General features: G+C 42.3%; 1 pseudogene; it reads left to right on the top strand.

Annotated features, from left to right (window-relative positions):
* LOC123724499 (casein kinase I-like) overlaps positions 1-25,035 on the top strand; it is a 60,723-nt pseudogene that overhangs the window by 26,788 nt on the left and 8,900 nt on the right.

Here is a 25,035-nt window from a genome sequence, read left to right as displayed (position 1 = left end):
TTAATGCACAAATTGAAAAATGTAATTCATAAATTGAACTTGTTTCATGATTTGATTTGAATGAGCTTACAATTGGCTCATTCATCCCCCTCTCCCCTGAAAACGATTCCCCAGGTCGTTGCTGTAAATGAGAATGTGTTCTCAGTCAACTTACCTGGTAAAATAATGATAAATAAATTTGAATCTGAATTGAATATTGTGTTCAGTTTTCAAATAAAATATTAATATAATTTTATATTCAAATTAAATATTTATATTAAGTTTCAATATGGTAGATATTGAATTCATTATTTATGAAGTTTACCAACCATTTCAAGGTAATTATTTATTTATATATATATATATATATATATATATATATATATATATATATATAGTTGAAGTTGGAAGTTTAAATATATTTGGCTAAGGTATATGTAAACTCAGTTTTTCACAATTCCTGACATTTATTCCAAGTAAAAATTACCAGTTTTAGCTCAATTACCATCACCACTTCATTTTAAGAATGTGAAATCTCAGAATGATAGTAGAGAGAGTGATTTATTTCTTTCATCACATTTCCAGTGGGTCAGAAGTTTACATACACTCAATTAGTATTTGGTAGCATTGCCTTAAAATTGTTTAACTTGGGTCGACCGTTTAGGGTAGCCTTCATCAAGCTTCCCACAATAAGTTGGGTGGATTTTGGCCCACTCCTCCTGACAGAGCTGGTGTAACTGAGTAGGGTTTGTTGGCCTCCTTGCTCGCACACGCTTTTTCAGTTCTGCCCACAAATTTTCTATAGGATTGAGGTCAGGGCTTTGTGATGGCCACTCCAATACCTTGACTTTGTTGTCCCTAAGCCATTTTGCCCCAACTTTGGAAGTATGCTTTGGGTCATTGTCCATTTGGAAGACCCGTTTGCGACCAAGCTTTAACTTCCTGACTGATGTCTTGAGATGTTGCTTCGATGTATCTACATCATTTTCCGCCCTCATGATGCCATCTATTTTGTGAAGTGCACCAGTCCCTCCTGCAGCAAAGCACCCCCACAACATGATGCTGCCACCCCGTGCTTCACGGTTGGGATGGTGTTCTTCGACTTGCAAGCATCCCCCTTTTTCCTCCAAACATAACGATGGTCATTATGGCCAAACAGTTCTATTTTTGTTTCATCAGACCAGAGGACATTTCTCCAAAAAGTACGATCTTTGTCCCCATGTGCAGTTGCAAACCGTAGTCTGGCTTTTTTATCGCAGATTTGGAGCAGTGGCTGCTTCCTTGCTGAGCGGCCATTCAGGTTATGTCGATATAGGACTCGTTTTACTGTGGATATAGATACTTTTGTACCTGTTTCCTCCAGCATCTTCACAAGTTCCTTTGCTGTTGTTTTGGGATTGATTTGCACTTTTCGCACCAAAGAACGTTCATCTCTAGGAGACGGAACGCGTCTCCATCATGAGCGGTATGACGGCTGCGTTGTCCCATGGTGTTTATACTTGCGTACTATTGTTTGTACAGATGAACGTGGTACCTTAAGGCGTTTGGAAATTTCTCCCAAGGATGAACCAGACTTGTGGTCTACAATTTTGTTTCTGAGGTCTTGGCTGATTTTCTTTTGAATTTTCCATGATGTCAAGCAAAGAGGCACTGAGTTTGAAGGTAGGCCTTGAAATACATCCACAGGTAGACCTCCAATTGACTCAAATGATGTCAATTAGCCTATCAGAATCTTCTAAAGCCATGACATAATTTTCTGGAATTTTCCACGCTGTTTAAAGGCACAGTCAACTTAGTGTATAAACTTCTGACCCACTGGAATTGTGATACAGTGAAATAATCTGTCTGTAAACAATTGTTGGAAAAATGACTTGTGTCATGCACAAAGTAGATATCCTAACCGACTTGGCAAAACTATAGTTTAACAAGAAATTTGTGGAGTGGTTGAAAAACAAGTTTTAATTACTCCAACCTAAGTGTATTTAATCTTCCGATTTCAAGAGTGTGTGTGTGTGTGTATATATATATATATATTTCAACTTATTAGATGCATTGCTTCAAAACCAGAGACAACATCCTGGTGCTTTGTCACCCAGGAAAGGTAGAGGAGAAATGATAGAATCAAATGCTCACTGTAGTAAACACAAACTTATGTCTGTGTAATGAGGGGAACAAATTGATACTGTTATATATTGGGATTAGTGATGGGCCGATATCCGATATTTTCCTTGCCCCAAAAAATATATTAAAAATTTTAGCAGCCTTTTAAGTGTTCTAGTACAGTTAAATCGTTATCACAAACATGGAGGAAGTGGTCTAACGCACTGCATCTCAGTGCAAGAGTCACCACTACAGTCCCTGGTTCAAATCCAGGCTGTATCACATCCGGCCGTGATTGGGAGCTGTAGTTGGCTAGCTAACTACACTGCTCAAAAAAATAAAGGGAACACTTAAACAACACAATGTAACTCCAAGTCAATCACACTTCTGTGAAATCAAACTGTCCACTTAGGGAAGCAACACTGATTGACAAATGTCACATGCTGTTGTGCAAATGGAATAGACAACATGTGGAAATTATAGGCAATTAGCAAGACACCCCCAATAAAGGAGTGGTTCTGCAGGTGGGGACCACAGACCACTTCTCAGTTCCTATGCTTCCTGGCTGATGTTTTGGTCACTTTTGAATGCTGGCGGTGCTTTCACTCTAGTGGTAGCATGAGACGGAGTCTACAACTCACACAAGTGGCTCAGGTAGTGCAGCTCATCCAGGATGGCACATCAATGCGGGCTGTGGCAAGAAGGTTTGCTGTGTCTGTCAGCGTAGTGTCCAGAGCATGGAGGCGCTACCAGGAGACAAGCCAGTACATCAGGAGATGTGGAGGGACGCCGTAGGAGGGCAACAACCCAGCAGCAGGTTCGCTACCTCCGCCTTTGTGCAAGGAGGAGCAGGAGAAGCACTGCCAGAGCCCTGCAAAATGACCTCCAGCAGGCCACAAATGTGCATGTGTCTGCTCAAATGGTCAGAAACAGACTCCATGAGGGCCCGAAGTCCACAGGTGGGGGTTGTGCTTACAGCCCAACACCGTGCAGGACGTTTGGCATTTGCCAGAGAACACCAAGATTGGCAAATTCGCCACTGGCGCCCTGTGCTCTTCACAGATGAAAGCAGGTTCACACTGAGCACGTGACAGAGTCTGTAGACGCTGTGGAGAACGTTCTGCTGCCTGCAACATCCTCCAGCATGACCGGTTTGGCGGCAGGTCAGTCATGGTGTGGGGTGGCATTTCTTTGGGGGGCCGCACAGCCCTCCGTGCTCGCCAGTGGTAGCCTGACTGCCATTAGGTACCGAGATGAGATCCTCAGACCCCTTGTGAGACCATATGCTGGTGCGGTTGGCCCTGGGTTCCTCCTAATGCAAGACAATGCTAGACCTCATGCTGGCTGAGTGTGTCAGCAGTTCCTGCAAGAGGAAGGCATTGATGCTATGGACTGGCCCGCCCGTTCCCCAGACCTGAATCCAATTGAGCACATCTGGGACATCATGTCTCGCTCCATCCACCAACGCCACGTTGCACCACAGACTGTCCAGGAGTTGGCGGATGCTTTAGTCCAGGTCTGGGAGGAGATCCCTCAGGAGACCATCCGCCACCTCATCAGGAGCATGCCCAGGCGTTGTAGGGAGGTCATACAGGCACGTGGAGGCCACACACACTACTGAGCCTCATTTTGACTTGTTTTAAGGACGTTACATCAAAGTTGGATCAGCCTGTAGTGTGGTTTTCCACTTTAATTTTGAGTGTGACTCCAATTCCAGACCTCCATGGGTTGATAAATTGGATTTCCATTGATTATTTTTGTGTGATTTTGTTGTCAGCACATTCAACTATGTAAAGAAAAAAAGTATTTAATAAGATTATTTCTTTCATTCAGATCTAGGATGTGTTGTTTAAGTGTTCCCTTTATTTTTTTGAGCAGTATATATATCTAGGTGCCATCTAAAATAACCCTAATTTATAAGACCGTTCTTATTTGATTAATGGTGGTCGGACCATCCTATGTGAAGCTGACCACAATAAGGATCAGCCACAATAGTGGACTTTGCTGTTAGCCTTCAAAATAAACGTTTGTTATTCTATTTGTATTAATTTGCATCACTGTCAATGACGTACTTTTATTTTTAAGGCAAACCGTAAATTCCACTACTGTGCCTAATCCTTATTATGGCTAGCTTCACAACACAACCTCACTAGCAAGATGAAGCTAGCTGGCTGCTTATAATGTTAGCTTTGGGCAACAGGGTTAAGTAGCTGGCTAGCTATTTACTTTAATGAACTGAAGATCAATTTCAATAGGTGAACAACAATACTTACAAGGATTCCTAAATCATTGCTAAGAGTAATGAAAATGACTCCAATTTTTACTGGTCATTGTTTTCAGGTTGGTTGTATTGGTGCTAGTTAGGTACCAAGCTAAAGCTAGCTACCCCAGAAGTTGCGGTCGACCAAATGTGTTTACAATACCGCGTTGGTAATAAAGCATTGTTTGTGGCCGGTGTTTGCGGACTTTTGTTGTACAGTTTTGACAGTCCTACTGTATCTTTTTTTGACACGCAAAGACCCAAACGGCATTCCATAGTATGTATGTCGCGAAGCTAATAGCAGTGACGCTATTACTGTGTAACTGTCTGGTTCATCCTTGGGAGCAATTTCCAAATGCCCGAAGGTACCACGTTCATCTGTACAAACAATAGTACGCAAGTATTAATACCATGGGACCATGCAGCCGTCATACCGCTCAGGAAGGAGACGCGTTCTGTCTCCTAGAGATGAAACGTACTTCGGTGCGAAAAATGCAAATCAATCCCAGAACAACAGCAAAGGACCTTGTGAAGATGCTGGAGGAAACAGTTACAAAAGTATCTATATCCACAGTAAAACGAGTCCTATATCGACATAACCTGAAAGGCCGCTCAGCAAGGAAGAAGCCAATGCTTCAAAACCGCCATAAAAAAGCCAGACTACGGTTTGCAACTGCACATGGGGACAGAGATCGTACTTTTTGAAGAAATGTCCTCTGGTCTGATGAATCAAAAATAGAACTGTTTGGCCATAATGACCATCGCTATGTTTGGAGGAAATAGGGGGAAGCTTGCAAGCCGAAGAACACCATCCCAACCGTGAAGCACGGGGTGGCAGCATCATGTTGTGGGGTGCTTTTCTGCAGGAGGGACTGGTGCACTTCACAAAATAGATGGCATCATGAGGGGAGGAAAATTATGTGGATATATTGAAACAACATCTCAAGACATCAGTCAGGAAGTTAAAGCTTGGTCTCAAATGAGTCTTCCAAATGGACAACGACCCCAAGTATACTTCAAAGTTGTGGCAAAATGGCTTAACGACAACAAAGTCAAGGTATTGGAGTGGCTTTCACAAAGCCCTGACCTCAATCCTATAGAAAATGTGTGGGCAGAACTGAAAAATCATGTGTGAGCAAGGAGGCCTACAAACCTGACTCAGTTACACCAGCTCTGTCAGGAGGAATGGGCCAAAATTCACCCAACTTATTGTGGGAAGCTTGTGGAAGGCTACTGTAAACGGTCAACCCAAGTTAAATAATTTAAAGGCAATGCTACCAAATACTAATTGAGTGTATGTAAACGTCTGACCCACTGGGAATGTGATGAAAGAAATAAAAGCTGAAAGAAATCATTCTCTCTACTATTATTCTGACATTTTACATTCTTAAAATAAATCGGTGATCCTAACTGACCCGAAGACGCAATTTTTACTAGGATTAAATGTCAGGAATTGTGAAACTGAGTTTAAATGTATTTGGCTACGGTGTATGTAAACTTCCGACTTCAACTGTATGTTCTGAGCAAGGAACTTAAACGTTAGCTTTTTTACATGGTACATATTGCTCTTTTACTTTATTCTCCAACACAATTTTTTGCATTATTTAAACCAAATTGAGCATGTTTCATATTTTATTTGAGACTAAATTGATTTTCTTTAGGTATTATATTAAGTTAAATGTTAAGTGTTCATTGTTCATTTAGTATTGATGTAATTGTCATTATTACGTATGTAATAATAAGTAAAAATCGACCTATTTAATTTGGTATCGGCTTTTTTGGTCCTCCAATAATCGCTATCGGCGTTGAAAAATCATCGATTGACCTCTAATCTGAACCAGTATCTGTGCATTAGAGACCTCGTAAAGGGTCTTGTTACCTCCTTATTAGTATGTAGCTGTGCGGTAGGATTCGTTGATCAGTTGATTGACAGGTGTAGGACTGTAAAACGATCAACTTTCCTCTAGTGTGGGTGCTCACGCAACGCTTTGGAGTTATGTAGCCTATAGTTTATCATTCTAGTTATCATAGAAGTTATTGGCTTGGTGGATAGACAGGGCTTTAAATTTGACACAACTAACGTTATCAACAGAACTAGCCTACTAGTAAGCCTAGCAAACTTGAATGAAATAAATATAAAATTTCACTTACTTATACTCTTATACTTGTTTTCTTGACTTTTATATTGTATTAATTGACTTTTTTATTTTTATTCTCTGGCAAGTTTTTCACCTGCGCTGCAGTAGGGAAGTAAAGCGGACGGAAGTGAATCTGTCACTTCCGTTGTTTTGGCTGTGCCCATTGCAACGTTCGAAATGAGGTGGATCTGAAATCTGATTTAAAAAAATTGTAAAAAACATTTTTTTTTTTGTGGGTGAAACTGAAATGGAATTCTTACCTTGAATAGTTCATTTGGAATTTGAAATATGAACATGCTTTCAAGCCACGAGAGGTTCCATGTCTCTGACATGCGTTGAGCCATGGCGTGTTGTTGTTGGGAACAGTGTATTTTCTGTGTGGGTGTTAAGTATGTTATATGTACAAACCTTTGCTTGAGATGCATACAGGCAGAGCTATCATTATTGATGCTATCATTATTGATGACTAGCTAGGTGACTGAAGCCTGTGATTTTTAGTGTGGGGGTGGATTCATGGTTTGATTGGTTGCGTGTCTCTGGGGAAGCTGACATTTTCTCCTGTATGACTGAATTTATTTTCCCCACACATTTCAAAAGATTAAGAACTCTCATGGCATTAGCAGATTTATATCCCGCCTCTGCTTAAAGTTAATGGACTCTGAGTCCTGTTGCTGTTTTCACCCTTGCAAAACTTGGTGAAACATGGTTAAAAAATGAATTGGTTTAGGGAGAGGAAGGGGTAAGGTAAAATCGCACTTGTGTTAATAGTGTATAGAGTGGAACTGCCGTTAGCCTATGCTTTGACATGTAGAAGTCAGGAGAACATGTGGCCATTTGCTATTGTGACGTCGTCCTTTCCCAAACATGACATGGAGAGAGGGCGTTCAGTACCACCAGGCTTTTCTCAGGTCATAATAGAGAGTGACCCACTCTTTCTAAAACTTTTCAGCTTTTGAATTTCTCACTTTCTTTCTCTGAAGGTGAATATTATTAATACTTACGCCACCATGCTGTCTCGTTTTGTTTGGTGCTGGGAATAAAAGCCCTGTTCAGCTCATTGTAAAAGTTCATTTTGGCATTAGGCGGCAGGTAGCCTAGCAGTTAAGAGCTTTGGTCCAGTAACCGAAAGGTTGCTGCTTCGAATCCCAGAGCCGACTAGGTGAAAAATCTGTCGACGTGCCCTTGAGCAAGGCATTTAACCCTAATCGCTTCTAAGTCGCTCTGTATAAGAGCATCTGCTAAAGTACTAAAATGTGAATGTTAAAAATGCAGTACTTTTTTTCTCTTGCACACTCACCCCAATAAAGTCACTGATGCACCTAGCACTGTATCATTCCCGGAACCCCAATGTCTAGGATACTGCTGCACTACTCCAGTCAGTCCAGAATAACGTAGTTGTGCTGTACAGATAAGTGTTCCCTCTTCTCCTGAGACCCAGCAATTCATTTTTGTCCTCTCAAGTGGACATCAGTTCTTGGTCCGTATCGATGAGGCCATACAAGCCACTGTATTAAGTCCTGTTGTCCATTTGAGAGGACATTCTGGGCTTTTCAATGATATCACGTTTGGGGTGTGACCTTGACAATTTTATCTTCCTGGTTCTTAAAAAAATGGTTGCCTTCAAAATTAGCACATTTTATGGAAATTTGAAAAAGGGTTTGTGCAATTATTAAAACCTGTTAGGGCTAGGGGGGCAGTATTGACACGGCTGGATAAAAAACGTACCCGATTTAATCTGGTTACTACTCCTGCCCAGTAACTAGAATATGCATATAATTATTGGCTTTGGATAGAAAACACTCCAAAGTTTCTAAAATAGTTTGAATGGTGTCTGTGAGTATAACAGAACTCAAATGGCAGGTCAAAACCTGAGAGATTCCTTTACAGGAAGTGGCCTGTCTGACCATTTATTGTCTTTCTTTGACATCTCTTTCCAAAACTTAGGATCTCTGCGGTAATGTGACACTTCCACGGCTCCAATAGGCTCTCAGAGCCCGGGAAAAACCTGAATGTCGTCATTCCAGCCCCAGGCTGAAACACATTATCGCCTTTCTCAAGTGGCCGATCAAGGGACAGTGGGCTTCGTCCGTGCACTGGCCGCCCCCGTCTTTGTGTTTTTCCTCTGTTTACCGAAGGAGATTCCCGGTCGGAATATTATCGCTTTCTCGAGATAAATTGCATAAAAATTGATTTTAAACAGCGGTTGACATGCTTCGAAGTACGGTAATGGAATATTTAGATTTTTTTTTGTCACGAATTGCCCATGCTCGTATCCCTGATTTACCATTTCGGATAGTGTCTGGAACACACAAACAAAACGCCGCTATTTGGATATAACGATGGATTATTTGGGACCAAACCAACATTTGTTATTGAAGTAGAAGTCCTGGGAGTGCATTCTGACGAAGACAACAAAGGTAATAACATTTTTGTTATAGTAAATCTGATTTTGGTGAAGGCTAAACTTGCCGGGTGTCTAAATAGCTAGCCCGTGATGGCTGGGCTTTGTACTTAGAATATTGCAAAATGTGCTTTCACCAAAAGCTATTTTAAAATCGGACATATCGAGTGCATAGAGGAGTTCTGTATCTATAATTCTTAAAATAATTGTTATGCTTTTTGTGAACGTTTATCGTGAGTAATTTAGTAAATTGTTAGTAAATTCACCGGAAGTTTGCGGGGGTATGCTAGTTCTGAACGTCACATGCTAATGTAAAAAGCTGTTTTTTATATAAATATGAACTTGATTGAACAAAACATGCATGTATTGTATAACATAATGTCCTAGGGTTGTCATCTGATGAAGATCATCAAAGGTTAGTGCTGCATTTAGCTGTCTTCTGGGTTTTTGTGACATTATAGCTAGCTTGAAAAATGGGTGTCTGATTATTTCTGGCTGGGTAGTCTGCTGACATAATCTAATGTTTTGCTTTCCGTTGTAAAGCCTTTTTGAAATCGGACAGTGTGGTTAGATTAACTAGAGTCTTGTCTTTAAATAGCTGTAAAATAGTCATATGTTTGAGAAATAGAAGTAATAGGATTTTTTAAGGTATTTGAAAATCGCGCCACTGGATTACACTGGCTGTTGCGTAGGTGGGACGAATTCGTCCCGCCTAGCCCAGAGAGGTTTTAATTACAATTTTTGTGAGTTTGATATTAAAATTATTTCTAGGAAGTGAATATTTCTTGAATGGTTAAGTGAGTTGTCACCTACTGTACTCATTGTTTGTAATGTAATTTGTTTTGGACAATTTTGCACTGAAAGTGTGTATGCATACATACAGTTGAAGTTGGAAGTTTACATACACTTAGGTTGGAGTCATTAACACTCGTTTTACCATTCATACATACATATTTCACATTCTTAAAATAAAGTGGTGATCCTAACTGACTTAAGATGGAATTTTTACTAGGATTAAATGTTCAGGAATTGTGAAAAACTGAGTTTAAATGTATTTTGCTTAGGTGTATGTAAAACATCTGACTTCAACTGTACATACATACAGTTGAAGTCGAAGTTTACATACACCTTAGCCAAATACATTTAAACTCAGTTTTAGCACATCCCCTTTTTTCCTCCAAACATAACGATGGTCATTATGGCCAAACGGTTCTATTTTGATTCATCAGACCAGAGGACATTTCTCCAAAAAGTACGATCTTTGTCCCCATGTGCAGTTGCAAACCGTAGTCTGGCTTTTTTATGGCGGTTTTGGAGCAGTGGCTTCTTTGCTGAGCGGCCTTTCAGGTTATGTTGAAATAGGACTCGTTTTACTGTGGATATAGATACTTTTGTAACTGTTTTCTCCAGCATCTTCACAAGGTCCTTTGCTGTTGTTCTGGGATTGATTTGCACTTTTCGCACCAAAGTACGTTAATCTCTAGGAGACAGAACGCGTCTCCTTCCTGAGCGGTATGACGGCTGCGTAGTCCCATGGTGTTAATACTTGCGTACTATTGTTTGTACAGATGAACGTGGTTCCTTCAGGCATTTGGAAATTGCTTCCAAGGATGAACCAGACTTGTGGAGGTCTACAATTTTTTCTGAGGTCTTTCTTTTGATTTTCCCATGATGTCAAGTAATGAGGCACTGCGTTTGAAGGTAGGCCTTGAAATGCATCCACAGGTACACCTCCAATTGACTCAAATGATGTCAATTAGCCCATCAGAAGCTTCTAAAGAGATGACATCATTTTCTGGAGTTTTCCATGCTGTTGAAAGGCACAGTCAACTTTGTGTATGTCAACATCTGACCCACTGGAATTGTGATACAGTGAAATAATCTGTCTGTAAACAATTGTTGGAGAAATGACTTGTCATGCACAAAGTAAATGTACTAACCGACTTGCTATAGTTTGTTAACAAGAAATTTGTTGAGTGGTTGAAAAATTTGTTTTGATGACTCCATCCGAAGTGTATGTAAACTTTCGACTTCAACTGTACATACGTACATACATGCATGCATACATACATTACCAGTCAAAAAGTTTTGACACGCCTACTCATTCAACGATTTTTATTTATTTTTTACTGTTTTCTACATTGTAGAATAATAGTGCAGTCATCAAAACTCTAAAATAACACACATGGAATCATGTAGTAACCAATTAAGTGTTAAACAAATCTAAATATTTTTCAGATTCTTCAAAGTAACCACCCTTGTCTTGATGACAGCTTTGCACACACTTGGCATTCTCTCAACCAGCTTCACCTGGAATGCTTTCCTAACCGTCTTAAAGGAATTCCCACATATGCTGAGTACTTGTTGACTGCTTTTCCTTCACACTGCGGTCCAACTCATCCCAAACCATCTCCAACTAGGTTGAGGTCGGGCGATTGTGGAGGTCAGGTCATCTGATGCAGCACTCCATCACTCTCCTCCTTGGTCAAATAACCCTGATACAGCCTGGAGGTGTGTTGGGTCATTGTCCTGTTGAAAAACAAATAATAGTCACGCTAAGCGCAAACCAGATGGGATGGCGTGTCGCTGCCGAATGCTGTGGTAGCCATGGTGGTTAAGTGTGTCTTGAATTTGAAATGAATCACTGACAGTGTCACCAGTAAAGCACCCCACATCACACCACCTCCATGCTTCACGGTGGGAACCACACATGCAGAGATCATTCGTTCACCTACTCTGCTTCTCACAAAGACATGGCGGTTGGAACCAAAAATCTCAAATTTGGACTCAACAAACCAAAGAGCCAGTTTCATCATAGCGCTTGATGGTTTTTTGCGACTGCACTTGAAGAAACTTTCAAAGTTCTTGAAATTTTCTGGATTGGCTGACCGTGTCTTAAAGTAATGATGGACTGTCGTTTCTCTTTGCTTATTTGAGCTGCTCTTGCCATAATATGGACTTAGCCCTATTTGGTAAAAGACCCTCTTCTGTGTACATGAGAGAATCGAGAGGCTGTGTTCTGACTTATGTTTTTGACTGATAATTTGTGTTTTTGTTTGGGCTGTCAGACTTCAGTTCACTTTGTGTAATGTTAGTGCACTTTTTTTTAATTGCGATTAACCCATTGTCTGAAAGGGTTAAAAACACACTGAAAACATCCAAATTACATCCTATATACCGCTAACATCTACAATGCCATGTAAAAACAAGATGACATTGAGGTTAAATAAAGTGTGCTTTATTTGTCACAGCAACTGATTGGCTCAAACGCATTAAGAAGGAAATCCCACAAATTAACAAGACACACATGTTAATTGAAATGCATTCCAGGTGACTACCACATGAAGCTGGTTGTGAGAATGCCAAGAGTGTGCAAAGCTGTCATCAAGGCAAAGGTTGGCTACTTGAAGAATCAAAATATATTTTGATTTAACACTTTTTTGGTTACTACATGATTCCATATGTGTTATTTCATAGTTTTGATGTCTTCACTATTATTCTACAATGTAGAAAATAGTAAAAAAGTAACCCTTGAGTGAGTAGGTGTGTCAACTTTTGACTGGTACTAATATAAATTTTTTTGTACACTTTGTAATGTTTTTTTTCTTCACCCCAAACATTTTTGGGGTTTCGTATCTCAGGAGGCTATGGCATCTTTTTGGTGCTCTTATGCTATCTAGTTAGCTAGCCTCTATTGTCCAAAAAACTTCCAATCTTTTTTGTGACCAGGATGCAAAATAGGTTAACAATGGCAGTCATTTAGTTTGCTGGATCAACCTAAGCCCAGTGTCAACAGAGCTGCCATGTTTTTTTTCCGAATGGATGACCTCACCTTGAAGTGTATCAGAATTCACAACCGCATGAGGAATCATTCATTTTCCTGGTGTTTGAAGCATTTCAGTGATGTCCTCCTGAAGCACTCTTTTAAGTAACATTTAAGTTATAAGGAACTTTTAGCCTAGACACAACGATTTGTGACTAAAATGTGCTAGGTCGGGGATATATCTGAAATCCACCCTCGCTCCTGTACTACTGATAAACGCACAAGCTCATCCACTGTACTCGTCCAGAGGCTTTTTTGAGAGGGCAAAGCGCTCATTTTGTTGCTGGGCTCAGCTCGTTCAAGAAACCTCACACCATTGATGTTATTGTCAGGTTGTAATCCCAACAGATTTATCCACTCTAGAATTCCCAAATTGTATCCCTCCACCCCATGCATTTATCAGCTTGCCGCAAGCTTCTGTGTTATTAATCGGTTTTAGCAGAAATTCTCCTCTACTGTCGAATTGTTTTGCGCTACTGGCTATGGAAAATGGAGGCTCTCGTTGAGTTTCATGACCCTTGTTATTAGCTTCCCCAGGTTCCTCTGGGCAGCATCCCTCTCTGTTCCTCCTGAGATGGATTCAGCAGATGGCCTCCAATGGCTGCAACATACAATTCAGTACAACACTCTGCACATGACAAACCCCAACCAAACAGCTTGGGCCTTCTTTAGATGCCACCTGTGAAGTGCTGAGACGAGCAGTAGTTGTCACATGCAGGACTTGTGCAAATTATTAGGACAAACTACATTTAATAAATATATAAACGCAACATGTGAAGTGTTGGTCCCGTGTTTCATGAGCCAAAATAAAACATACCAAAGATTTTTCATATGCACAAAAAGCGTTTCCTCTCAAATGTTCTGTAGAAATTTGTTTACATCCCTATTAGTGAGCATTTCTCCTTTGCCAAGACGTGTGTGGCATATCAAGAAGCTGATTAAACAGCATGATCATTACACAGGTGCACTTTGTGCTGGGGACAATACAAGGCTACTCAAAAATTTGTAGTTTTGTCACACAACACAATGCCACAGATGTCTCATTTTAAGGGAGTGCACAATTGGCATGCTGACTGCAGGAATGTCCACCAGAGCTGTTGCCAGAGAATTTAATGTTATATTCTCTACCATAACCCGTTCCAATGTTTTAGAGAATTTGGCAGTACATCCAACCGGCCTCACAACCGCAGACCATGTGTGGCATCGTGTGGGGCGAGCGGTTTGCTGATATCAACTTTGTAAACAGAGTGCCCCGTGGTGGCAGTGGGGTTATGGTATGGGTAGGCATAAGCTACCAGCAACGAACACAATTGCATTTTATCTATGCCAATTTGAATGCACAAAAATTCCATGACGAGATCCTGAGGTCCATTTGTGAGGACCATTTTTTGTTTTTTAAGCCATCTTTGACCAACAGATGCATATCTGTATTCCCAGTCATGTGAAATCCATTGATTAGGGCCTAATGAATTTATTTGACAGATTTTCCTCATATGAACTGTAACTCAGTAAAATCTTTGAAATTGTTGCCTGTTGCGTATTATATTTTTGTTCAGTATAATTACAGGTAGAGTCCGTCAAATGGGCATGTGAAGTCTACTGCCACGCCCTCACGCATATCCCCCCAAAAATATGGAACATCCTGCATAATCTGAACTCCAAATTATGCTTATCATATGATTATCAACTGATAAGTGGATTCGGTTTAAATGAACTTCTCTCTAAAAAATTCCCCTCATTCCATCTATCGTTCTTTCTCAGCGGAGGGTCTTCCTCAGGTCTTCTACTTTGGGCCTTGTGGGAAATACAATGCCATGGTGTTAGAGCTGCTGGGTCCCAGTCTAGAAGACCTCTTTGACCTCTGTGACAGGACCTTCTCTCTTAAGACCGTTTTGATGATGGCTATTCAGCTGGTAAGTTCAGTTAGCATCCAAATGACGAAGAATCTTGTTTTCATTAATTATGTGTCTGTTCTGATTGTATTTGCCAGTGTGTCCACTTGTGCATCTGTTTGACTGTCACACACTTCTCCACTCCTCAGCTCTCCCGGATTGAGTACGTCCACTCCAAGAACCTCATCTACCGAGACGTGAAGCCAGAGAACTTCCTCATCGGGCGGCAGGGGCACAAGCAGGAGCACATCATCCACATAATCGACTTTGGCCTGGCCAAAGAATACATCGACCCCGAGACCAAAAAACACATCCCCTACAGGGAACACAAGAGCCTCACAGGGACCGCCCGCTACATGTCTATCAACACCCACTTAGGAAAAGGTAGGGCTACAGTACTACTCCCCTCTACCACACAACTTAACTTGTCGCCTCAACTTCCCAGAGTGGTACTTACATGGATACAGTATAGGCTGCTCTTTCATATTTTATTGGTTGAACTCTCCAATTTGAAAGGCATTGCCTTTTGAGATTTTTGTGACCTGTGTACATACAGTGCATACGGAAAGCATTCAGACCCCTGGACTTTTCCCACATTTTGTTACATTATAGCTTTATTCTAAAATTGGTGAGATTTTTTTTTTATTTAATCAATCTACACACAATACCCCATAATGATAAAGTAAAAACTGTTTTTTAGGAATGTGTGCAAATGAATTACAAATAAAAAAACAGATTATTTTTACTTAAGTATTCAGACCCTTTGCTATGAGACTCGAAATTGAGCTCAAGTGCATCCTGTTTCCATTGATCATCCTTGAGATGTTTCTACAACTTGATTGGTCCACCTGTGGTAAATTCAATTGATTGGTCATGATTTGGAAAGGCACACACCTGTCTATATAAGGTCCAACAGTTGACAGTGCATGTCAGAGCAAAAACCAAGCCATGAGGTTGAAGGAATTGTCAGTAGAGCGCCGAGACAGGATTGTGTCGAGGCACAGACCTGGGGAGGGTACCAAAACATTTCTGCAGCATTGAAGATCCCCAAGAACAAAGTGGCCTCCAGCATTCTTAAATTGGAGAAGTTTGGAACCACCAAGACTTCTTCTTAGACCTGGCCAAACCTGAGAAATCAGGGGAGAAGGGCCTTGGTCAGAGAGGTGACCAAGAACACAATGGTCACTCTGACAGAGCTCCAGAGTTCCTCTGTGGAGATGGGAGAACCTTCCAGAAGGGCAACGATCTCTGCAGCACTCCACCAATCAGGCCTTTTTGGTAGATCGGAAGCCACTCCTCAGTAAAAAGGCACATGACGGCCCGCTTGGACTTTGCCAAAAGGCACCTGAAGGACTCTGACTATGAGAAACAAGTTTCTCTGGTCTGATGAAACCAAGACTGAACTCTCTGGCCTGAATGCCAAGTGTTACGTCTGGAGGAAACCTGGCACAATCCCTACGGTGAATCGGTGGTGGTGACAGCATCATGTTGTGGGGATGTGTTTCAGCGGCAGGAACTGGGAGGCTAGTCAGGATCGAGGGAAAGATGAACTGAGCAAAGTGCAGAGGTCCTTGATGAAAACCTGCTCCAGAGCGCTCAGGACTTCCAGTCTGGGGCGAAGGTTCACCTTCCAATAGGACAATGACCCTAAGCACACAGCCGAGACAACACAGGAGTGGCTTCCCGATCAAACATCTCTGGAGAGACCTGAAAATAGCTGTACAGCGATGCTCCCCATCCAACATGACAGAGCTTAAGAGGATCTGCAGAGAAGAATGGGAGAAACTCCCCAAATACAGGTTTGCCAAGCTTGTAGTGTCATACCTAGGGTTGCAATATTCCAGGAACTTAAATAATTACATTGTTTTCCTGAAATCCTGGTTGGCGGTTTCCCGGTATCAGGAAGGAGTGAGGAAATCTGAAATCCTCCGACCAGGATTTTTGGAAAACCAGAGAATTTATTGAAAGTTCCTGGAATTTTGCAACCCATGTCATACCCAAGAAGACTCGAGGCTGTAATCACTGCCAGAAGGTGCTTCAACAAAGTATTCTGTAAAGGGTCTGAATATTTGTTTTTTCATTTATTTTTATTTTATTTGCACACAAACTGTTTTTGCTTTGTCATTATGGGGTATTGTGTGTAGATTGATGCGGGATGAAAATAAATAAATTTGCATAATAATATTGAATACATAAAAACTAAGAAATTACAGCTATGGAATCATGTAGTAACCAAAAAAGTGTTCAACAAATCAAAATATATTTTATTTTGAGATTCTTTAAAGTAGCCACCCTTTGCCCCTTGATGACAGCTCTGATATTTTGAAATGGCGTCCACTTCTAGGCCGAGTTACTGTCATGTTAAATGTTCTCCATTCGTCAATTATTGGCCTCACAGTGGACTGATGGAGCTCAAATCTTTTTAGATTATTTTATGGCCTTTCCCAGACTGATGTGCTCTCACTATCCTTGTCCTGATGTCCTCTGAGATCTCCTTTCCTCTCGGGATGGTGTGCTTTGAATTCACCTGGATGGGTAACACCAAGCTGACCAGGTTTCTTATCTCTATTTATCCGAGTCCCACTCAAACTCTTTCCTAACGATCTCTCCCTTTGATTGGTTCATTTGGTACCCAATTATTTACCCAACTTCTTCTGTTTAAGAATGATGGAGGCTACTGTGTTCTTGGGGACCTTCAATGCTGCAAACAGTTTTTGGTAACCTTCCCCAGATCTATGCCTTCACACAATCCTGTCTCGGAGCTCTACGGGCAATTCCTTCGACCTCATGGCTTGGTTGTTGCTCTGACAAGCACTGTCAACTGTGGGACCTTATAGACAGATGTGTGCCTTTCCAAATCATGTCCAATCAGTCGAATTTAACAAAGGTGAACTCCAAGTTGTAGAAACATCTCTCAAGGATGATCAATGGAAACAGGTTGTACCTGAGCTCAATTTTGAGTCTCATAGCAAAGGGTCTGAATACTTATGTAAATAAGGTATTTCTTTTTTATCTTTAATACATTTGGAAACATTTCTAAAAACCTGTTTTCTTTATGGGGTATTGTGTGTAGATTAAGGATTTTTTTTTATTTAATCGATTTTAGAATAAGGCTGTATCGTAACAATGTGGGAAAAGTCAAAGGGGTCTGAGTACTTTCCGAATGGCACTGTGTATATAAACTCAAAACGCAAAAAAGTAACGTCCCTTTTTCAGGACCCTGTCTTTCGAAGATAATTCGTAAAAATACAAATATCTTCACAGATCTTCATTGTAAAGGGTTTAAACACTGTTTCCCATGCTTGTTCAATGAACCATGAACATGCACCTGTGGAACAGTCGTTAAGACACTAAAGCTTACAGACAGTAGGCAATTATGGTCACAGTTATGAAAATTTAGGACACTAAAAGAGGCCTTTCTACTGACTCTGAAAAACACCAAAAGAAAGATGCCCAGGGTCCCTGCTCATCTGCATGAACGCGCCATGGGCATGCTGCAAGGAGGAATGAGGACTGCAGATGTGGCCGAGGGCAATAAATTGTATTGTCCGTACTGTGAGACCCCTAAGACAGCGCTACAGGAGACCAGATGGACAGCTGATCGTCCTCGCAGTGGAAGACCAGCGTGTAATAACACCTGCACAGGATCGGTACATCCGAACATCACACCTGCGGAACAGGTACAGGATGGTAACAACAACTGCCCGAGTTGCATAAGGAATGCACAATCCCTCCATCAGTGCTCCAGACTGTCCGCAATAGGCTGAGAGAGAGGCTGGACTGAGGGGCTTGTAGGCCTGTTGTAAGGCAGGTCCTCATCAGACATCACTGGAAACAATGTCGCCTATGGGCACAAGCCCACTGTCGCTGGACCAGACAGGACTGGCAAAAGTGCTCTTCACTGACGAGTCGAGGTTTTGTCTCACCAGGGGTGATGGTCGGATTTTGCATTTATCATCGAGGGAATGAGCGTTACACCGAGGCCTGTACTCTGGAGCGGGATCGATTTGGAGATGGAGGGTCCGTCATGGTCTGGGGCGGTGTGTCACAGCATCATCGGACTGAGCTTTTTGTCATTGCTGGCAATCTCAACGCTATGCGTTACAGGGAAGACATCGTCCTCCCCTCATGTGGTACTCATCCTGACATGACCCTCCAGCATGACAATGCCACCAGCCATACTGCTTGTTCTGTGCGTGATTTCCTGCAAGACAGGGAGAATGTCAGTGTTCTGCCATGGCCAGCGAAGAGCCCGGCTCTCAATCCCTTTGTGCACGTCTGGGACCTGTTGGATCGGAGGGTGAGGGCTAGGGCCATTCACCCCAGAAATGTCTGGGATCTTGCAGGTGCCTCGGAGGAAGAGTGGGGTAACATCACGCAGCAAGAACTGGGCAAATCTGGTGCAGTCCATGAGGAGGAAATGCACTGCAGTACTTAATGCAGCTGGTGGCCACACCAGATAGTGACTGTTACTTTTGGATTTTTGACCCCCCCCCCCCTCCCCTTTTGTTCAGGAACACATTATTCAATTTATGTTAGTCACATGTCTGTGGAACTTGTTCAGTGTGTCTGTTGAATCTTATGTTCATACAAATATTTACACATGTTAAGTTTGTTGAAAATAAACGCAGTTGACTGTGAGAGGATGTTTCATTTTTTGCTGAGTTTTAGATAGATATACAGTACCTGTCAAAAGTTTGGGCACACCTACTCAGACATAAAGACACAAACTATGAAATAACACACATGGAATCATGTAGTAACCAAAAAAGTGTATATTTTATATTTCAGATTCTTCAAAGTAGGCACTCTTTGCCTTGATGACAGTTTTGCACACTTGGCATTTTCTCAACCAGCTTCATGCATTTCAATTAACTGGTGTGCCTTGTTAAAAGTACATTTTGGGAATTTATTTTTCTTAATGCGTTTGAGCCACTTGTCCTGTGACAAGGTAGGGGTGGTATACAGAAGATGGCCCTATTTAGTAAAATAACAAGTCCATATTATTGCATGAACAGCTCAGATAAGCCAAGAATAAAGACAGTCCATTACTTTTAAGACATGAAGGTCAGTCATCTGAAAAATTGCAAGAACTTTGAAAGATTCTTCCTGCAGTTGCAAAAAACCATCAAGCGCCATGATGAAACTGGCTCATGAGGACCGCCACAGGAAAGGAAGATGCAGCGTTACCTCTGCTGCAGAGGATAAGTTCATTAGAGTTACCAGCCTCAGAAATGGCTGCCCAAATAAATGCTTCAGAGTTTAAGTAACAGACACATCTCAACATCAACTGTTCAGAGGGGACTGCGGGAATCAGGCCTTCATGGTTGAATTGCTGCCAAGAAACCACTACTAAAGGACACCAATAAGAAGAAGAGACTTGCTTGAGCCAAGGAACACGAGCAATGGACAGTAGACCGGTGGAAATCTGTCCTTTGGTCTGATGAGTCCAAATTTGAGATTTTTTGGTTCCAACCGCTGTGTTTTTGTGAGACGCAGTGTAGGTGAACGGATGATCTCTGCATGTGTGGTTCCAACCGTTAAGCATGGAGATGTCATGGTGTGGGGATACTTTGCTGGTGACACTGTCAATGATTTATTTATAATTCAAGGCACACTTAACCACCATGGTTACCACAGCTTTCAGCAGCAATACGCCATCCCTTCTGGTTTGTGCTTAGTGGCACTATAATTTGTTTTTCAATAGGACAATGACCTATCACACCTCCAGGCTGTGGAAGGGCTATTTGACCAAGATGGAGTGCTGCATCAGATGACCTGGCCTCCACAATCACCCGACCTCAACCCAATTGAGATAGTTTGGGATGAGTTGGACTGCAGAGTGAAGGAAAAGCAGCCAACAAGTGATCAGCATATGTGGGAAATCCTTCAAGACTGTTGGAAAAGCATTCCAGGTGAAGATGGTTGAGAGAATGCCAAGTGTGTGCAAAGCTGTCAAGGCAAAGAGTGGCTACTTTGAAGAATCTTAAATATACTAAATGATTCCATGTGTGTTATTTCCTAGTTTTGATGTCTTCACTATTATTCTTCATTTGTAGAAAATGGTACAAATAAACTTTTGACTTGTGGAGGGGTGTGTGTGGAGCGAGCCCTCCAACACAGGAGTATGGTAGATGGGCTATATATCGGTCACAGCTGAAAACGGACACCTCCCTTTTTGTTTCAGAGCAAAGTCGACGGGATGACCTGGAAGCCCTGGGCCACATGTTCATGTATTTCCCTACGAGGGAGTCTGCCGTGGCAAGGACTCAAGGTAGGGGAGCTAGGCATGATGTCAGCTGGGTCATGTTCAGTAGGCACAAAATGGGGAAGTACAAAATGGATAGGTACTATCTGAGCTCGTCCAATAAGAAATGCTTGTTTTTGGTTTTTTGTTGCGAAGCATTTTGCTATGTTGTGACCTTATAATGAACTTTACCCAGATGTTAGGAGTGTGATGCGCTACTATTTGTGATTCAAGGAGGGGAGAGAGAGAAGGAATGTTTACCTAAAGGAAGCACAGGAGCAATAAAGTGGGTGAATGAAAGACTGGCTAGGAGGAGGGAAAGCGAAATGTAACATTGGGGTGAAGGAGAAAATATGGCAAAAGTGTGTTTGGACTCAATTTGTGCCTTCTACCTACAGGCTGACACCCTGAAAGAGCGATACCAGAAGATTGGCGACACCAAGCGCAACACTCCCATCGAGGTCCTCTGTGAAAGCTTTCCAGGTATTGTGCCAATCTTCCACTCTGACGCTAGTGCATGCCTTTTGAAATGGTTTACATTTCCTAGAACACACACTTTGCACTGCATGTTATGGCAGTTAATAATCGCAATAGAATAATCAAGAGCGAGCTGGACTTAGAAATGGGCTTAAGTTAGCAGAAGATGCTTCTTGAAGGACAGACGCATTGGAGAGTAAATGAAAGAGCATGTATTTGCAAGACACCACGTTTCCATCCAACCTTTTCATACGGATGAATTTAGCTGTCGCATGAAAAAGTCACAACTGGGCTGATGGAAACAGGAACTGCCGGAAGTTCAATTTTAGAAATGCCAACAGACAATTTGTTCGTTTTACATGGTGGTATCTTTTTGGGGCGGTAAAAATTAATTATACGAGAAATGTGCAAATATTGATATAATAACCATCATATCGAAGTAGTCGCACAATATGTTGTGTGGTCCTCCCACTACGACTCGGGAAAGCAGTTTATTAGGCTACAGATGAGAACTTTGAGAATACAGTTATGAGAACTTCACAGGGTGTGAATGTGTAAGGTGATGAGCTTGATGCTCATTTTCCAATAAATAGCGAGGGTCTTATTCTGGTGACATGATGATTGATGCTTGGCTGCCGTTTGACAGATACAAATAATATTGCTCTGATTCATAATAATCTCATAATGTAGGTAGCCTACCTGCACTGTATCTGCGAGCTGTTGGCTAAAGAGCATGTGCCAAAACCAGAGTCGGCACATTTGCTATATAAATCCAATTTGATTTGTCACATGCGCCGAATACAACAGGTGTAGACCTTACAGTGAAATGCTTACTTACAAGCCCTTAACCAACAATGCAGTTTTAAGAAAATAACAAAAAAAGTAATAGATAAGAATAACAAATAATTAAAGAGCAGCAGTAAATAACAATAGCGGGCTATATACAGGGGCTACCGTACAGAGTCAATGTGCGGGACACCGGTGTCAAGTAATATGTACATGAAGGTAGAGTTATTAAAATGACTATGCATAGATAATAAACCGAGAGTAACAGCAGTGTAAAAGAGGGGAGGGGCAATGCAAATAGTCTGGGTAGCCATTTGTTTAATTGTTCAGCAGTCTTATGGCTTGGGGTAGAAGCTGTTTAGAAGCTTCTGGGACCTGTACTTGCAGTATAGGTCCCAGGGTGAGAAACAGTCTATGAATCGGGTGGCTGGAGTCTTGGACTATTTTTACGGCTTGGCCCCGTGATGTACTGGGCCCGTACGCACTACCCTCTGTAATGCCTTGCGGTCGGAGGCCGAGCAGTTGCTTTACCAGGCAGTGATGCAACCCGTTAGGATGCTCTCGATGGTGCAGCTGTAAAACCTTTTTTGAGGATCTGAGGACCCAGGCCAAATCTTTTCAGTCTCCTGAGGGGGAATAGGTTTTGTCGTGCCCTCTTCACAACTGTCTTGGTGTGCTTGGATCATGTTAGTTTGTTGGTGACATGAATGTCAAGGGAACTTGAACGCTCTCAACCTGCTCCACTACAGCCCCGTCGATGAGAATGGGGACGTGCTCGGTCCTCCTTTTCCTGTAGTCAGCAATCATCACCTTTTGTCTTGGTCACGTTGAGGGGAGAGATTGTTGTCCTTGCACCACACGGTCAGATCTCTGACCTCCTCCCTATAGGTGGTCTCAACGGTGATCAGGCCTAGCATTGCTGTGTCATCGGCAAAGTTAATTCTGGTGTTGGAGTCGTCCCTGGCCATGGAGTAATGCGTGAACAGGGAGTACAGGAGGGACTGAGCATGCACTCCTGAGGGGCCCCTGAGTTGAGGATCAGTGTTGCGGATGTGGTGTTACCTACCCATTCCACCTGGGGGCAGCCCGTCAGGAAGTCCAGGATCCAGTTGCAGAGGGAGGTGTTTAGTCCCAGGGTCCTTAGCTTAGTGATGCGCTATGAGGGCACTATGGTGTTGAACACTGAGCTGTAATCAATGAATAGCATTCTCACATAGGTGTTCCCTTTTGTCTAGGTGTGAATGGGCAGTGTGGAGTGCAATAGAGATTGCATGATCTGTTGGGGCGGTATGCAAATGTTGGGTCTAGTGTTTCTGGGATAATGGTGTTGATGTGAACCAGTGTTTTAAAGCATTTCATGGTTACAGGCGTGAGTGCTACAGGTCGGTAGTCATTTAGGCACGTTACCTTAGTGTTCTTGGGCACAGGGACTATGGTGGTCTGCTTGAAACATGTTGGTGTTACAGACTCAGACAGGGAGAGGTTGAAAATGTCAGTGAAGACACTTGCATGCTGGGAGTACACGTCCTGGTAATCCGTCTGGCCCTGTGGCCTTGTGAATGTTGACCTGTTTAAAGGTCTTACTCACATCGGCTGCAGAAGCGTGATCACACAGTCGCCCAGAACAGCTGATGCTCTCACGCATGTTTCAGTGTTACTTGCCTTGAAGCAAGCATAGAAGTTGTTTAGCTTGTGTTACTGGTCAGCTCTTGGCTGTGCTTCCCTTTTGTAGTCTGTAATAATTTGCAAGCCCTGCCACATCCGACGTGCGTTGGCTCCGATGTAGTACGATTCGATCTTAGTCCTGTACTGACGCTTTGCCTGTTTGATGGTTCGTGCGGAGGGCGCAGCGGGATTTCTTATAAGCTTCCGGGTTAGAGTCCTGCTCCTTGAAAGTGGCAGCGCTAACCTTCAGCTCAGTCCGAATGTTGCCTGTAATCCATGGCTTCTGGTTGGGGTATGCTACGACAGTCACTGTGGGGACAACGTCATCGATGCACTTATTGATAAAGCCAGTGACTGATGTGGTCTACTCCTCAATGCCATTGTAAGAATCCCGGAACATATTCCAGTCTGTGCTAGAAAACAGTCCTGTAGTTTAGCATCTGCTTCATCTGACCACTTTTTTATAGGCCGAGTTACTGGTGCATCCTGCTTTAATTTTTGCTTGTAAGCAGGAATCAGGAGGATCAAATTATGGTCAGATTTGCCAAATGGAGGGTGAGGGGAGAGCTTTGTACGCTTCTCTGTGTGGAGTAAGGTGGTCTAGGATTTTTTCCCTCTGGTTGCACATTTAACGTGCCGATAGAAATGAGGTAAAACTGATTTAAATTTCCCTGAATTAAAGTCCCGGCCACTAGGAGCGCCGCCTCTGGATGAGCATTTTCCTGTTTGCTTATGGCGGTATACAGCTTATTGAGTGCGGTTTTTGTGCCAGCATCGGTCTGTGGTGGTATGTAGACAGCTATGAAAACTACGATGAAAACTAAGTAGATAGTGTGTTCTACAGTTTATCATGAGATACTTTACCTCAGGCGAGCAAAACCTGAGACTTCCTTAGATAACGTGCACAAGCTGTTTACAAATAAAGCAGTTTTTGTGACAAACCATCAGTAGAGGGGGAAAATGCGCCTAGTGCAGACTCAATTGTCAGGTATGACTAGATGGACCTCTTGTTTTGCCTGAACCATGTTGGCTATGTTTGTCCCATTGTAGAAGAGATGGCCACCTACCTGCGCTACGTGCGGCGGTTGGACTTCTTTGAGAAGCCCGACTCACAGTATTTGAGGACTCTGTTCACCGAGCTGCTTGAGCGCAAAGGATACACCTTTGACTACACCCACGACTGGGATGGCAGACCCCGATTGTGAGTAGCTAAGCGTTCACGTGCTAAATAGCATAATGTAGTCTCACGTACAATAGTCATATAGCA

The sequence above is a fragment of the Salmo salar genome, chromosome ssa10, assembly GCF_905237065.1.
Source record: "Salmo salar chromosome ssa10, Ssal_v3.1, whole genome shotgun sequence".
NCBI lineage: Eukaryota > Metazoa > Chordata > Actinopteri > Salmoniformes > Salmonidae > Salmo > Salmo salar.
The sequence above is the reverse complement of the archived record's forward strand: the minus strand, read 5'-3'. Positions and strand labels throughout refer to the sequence as shown.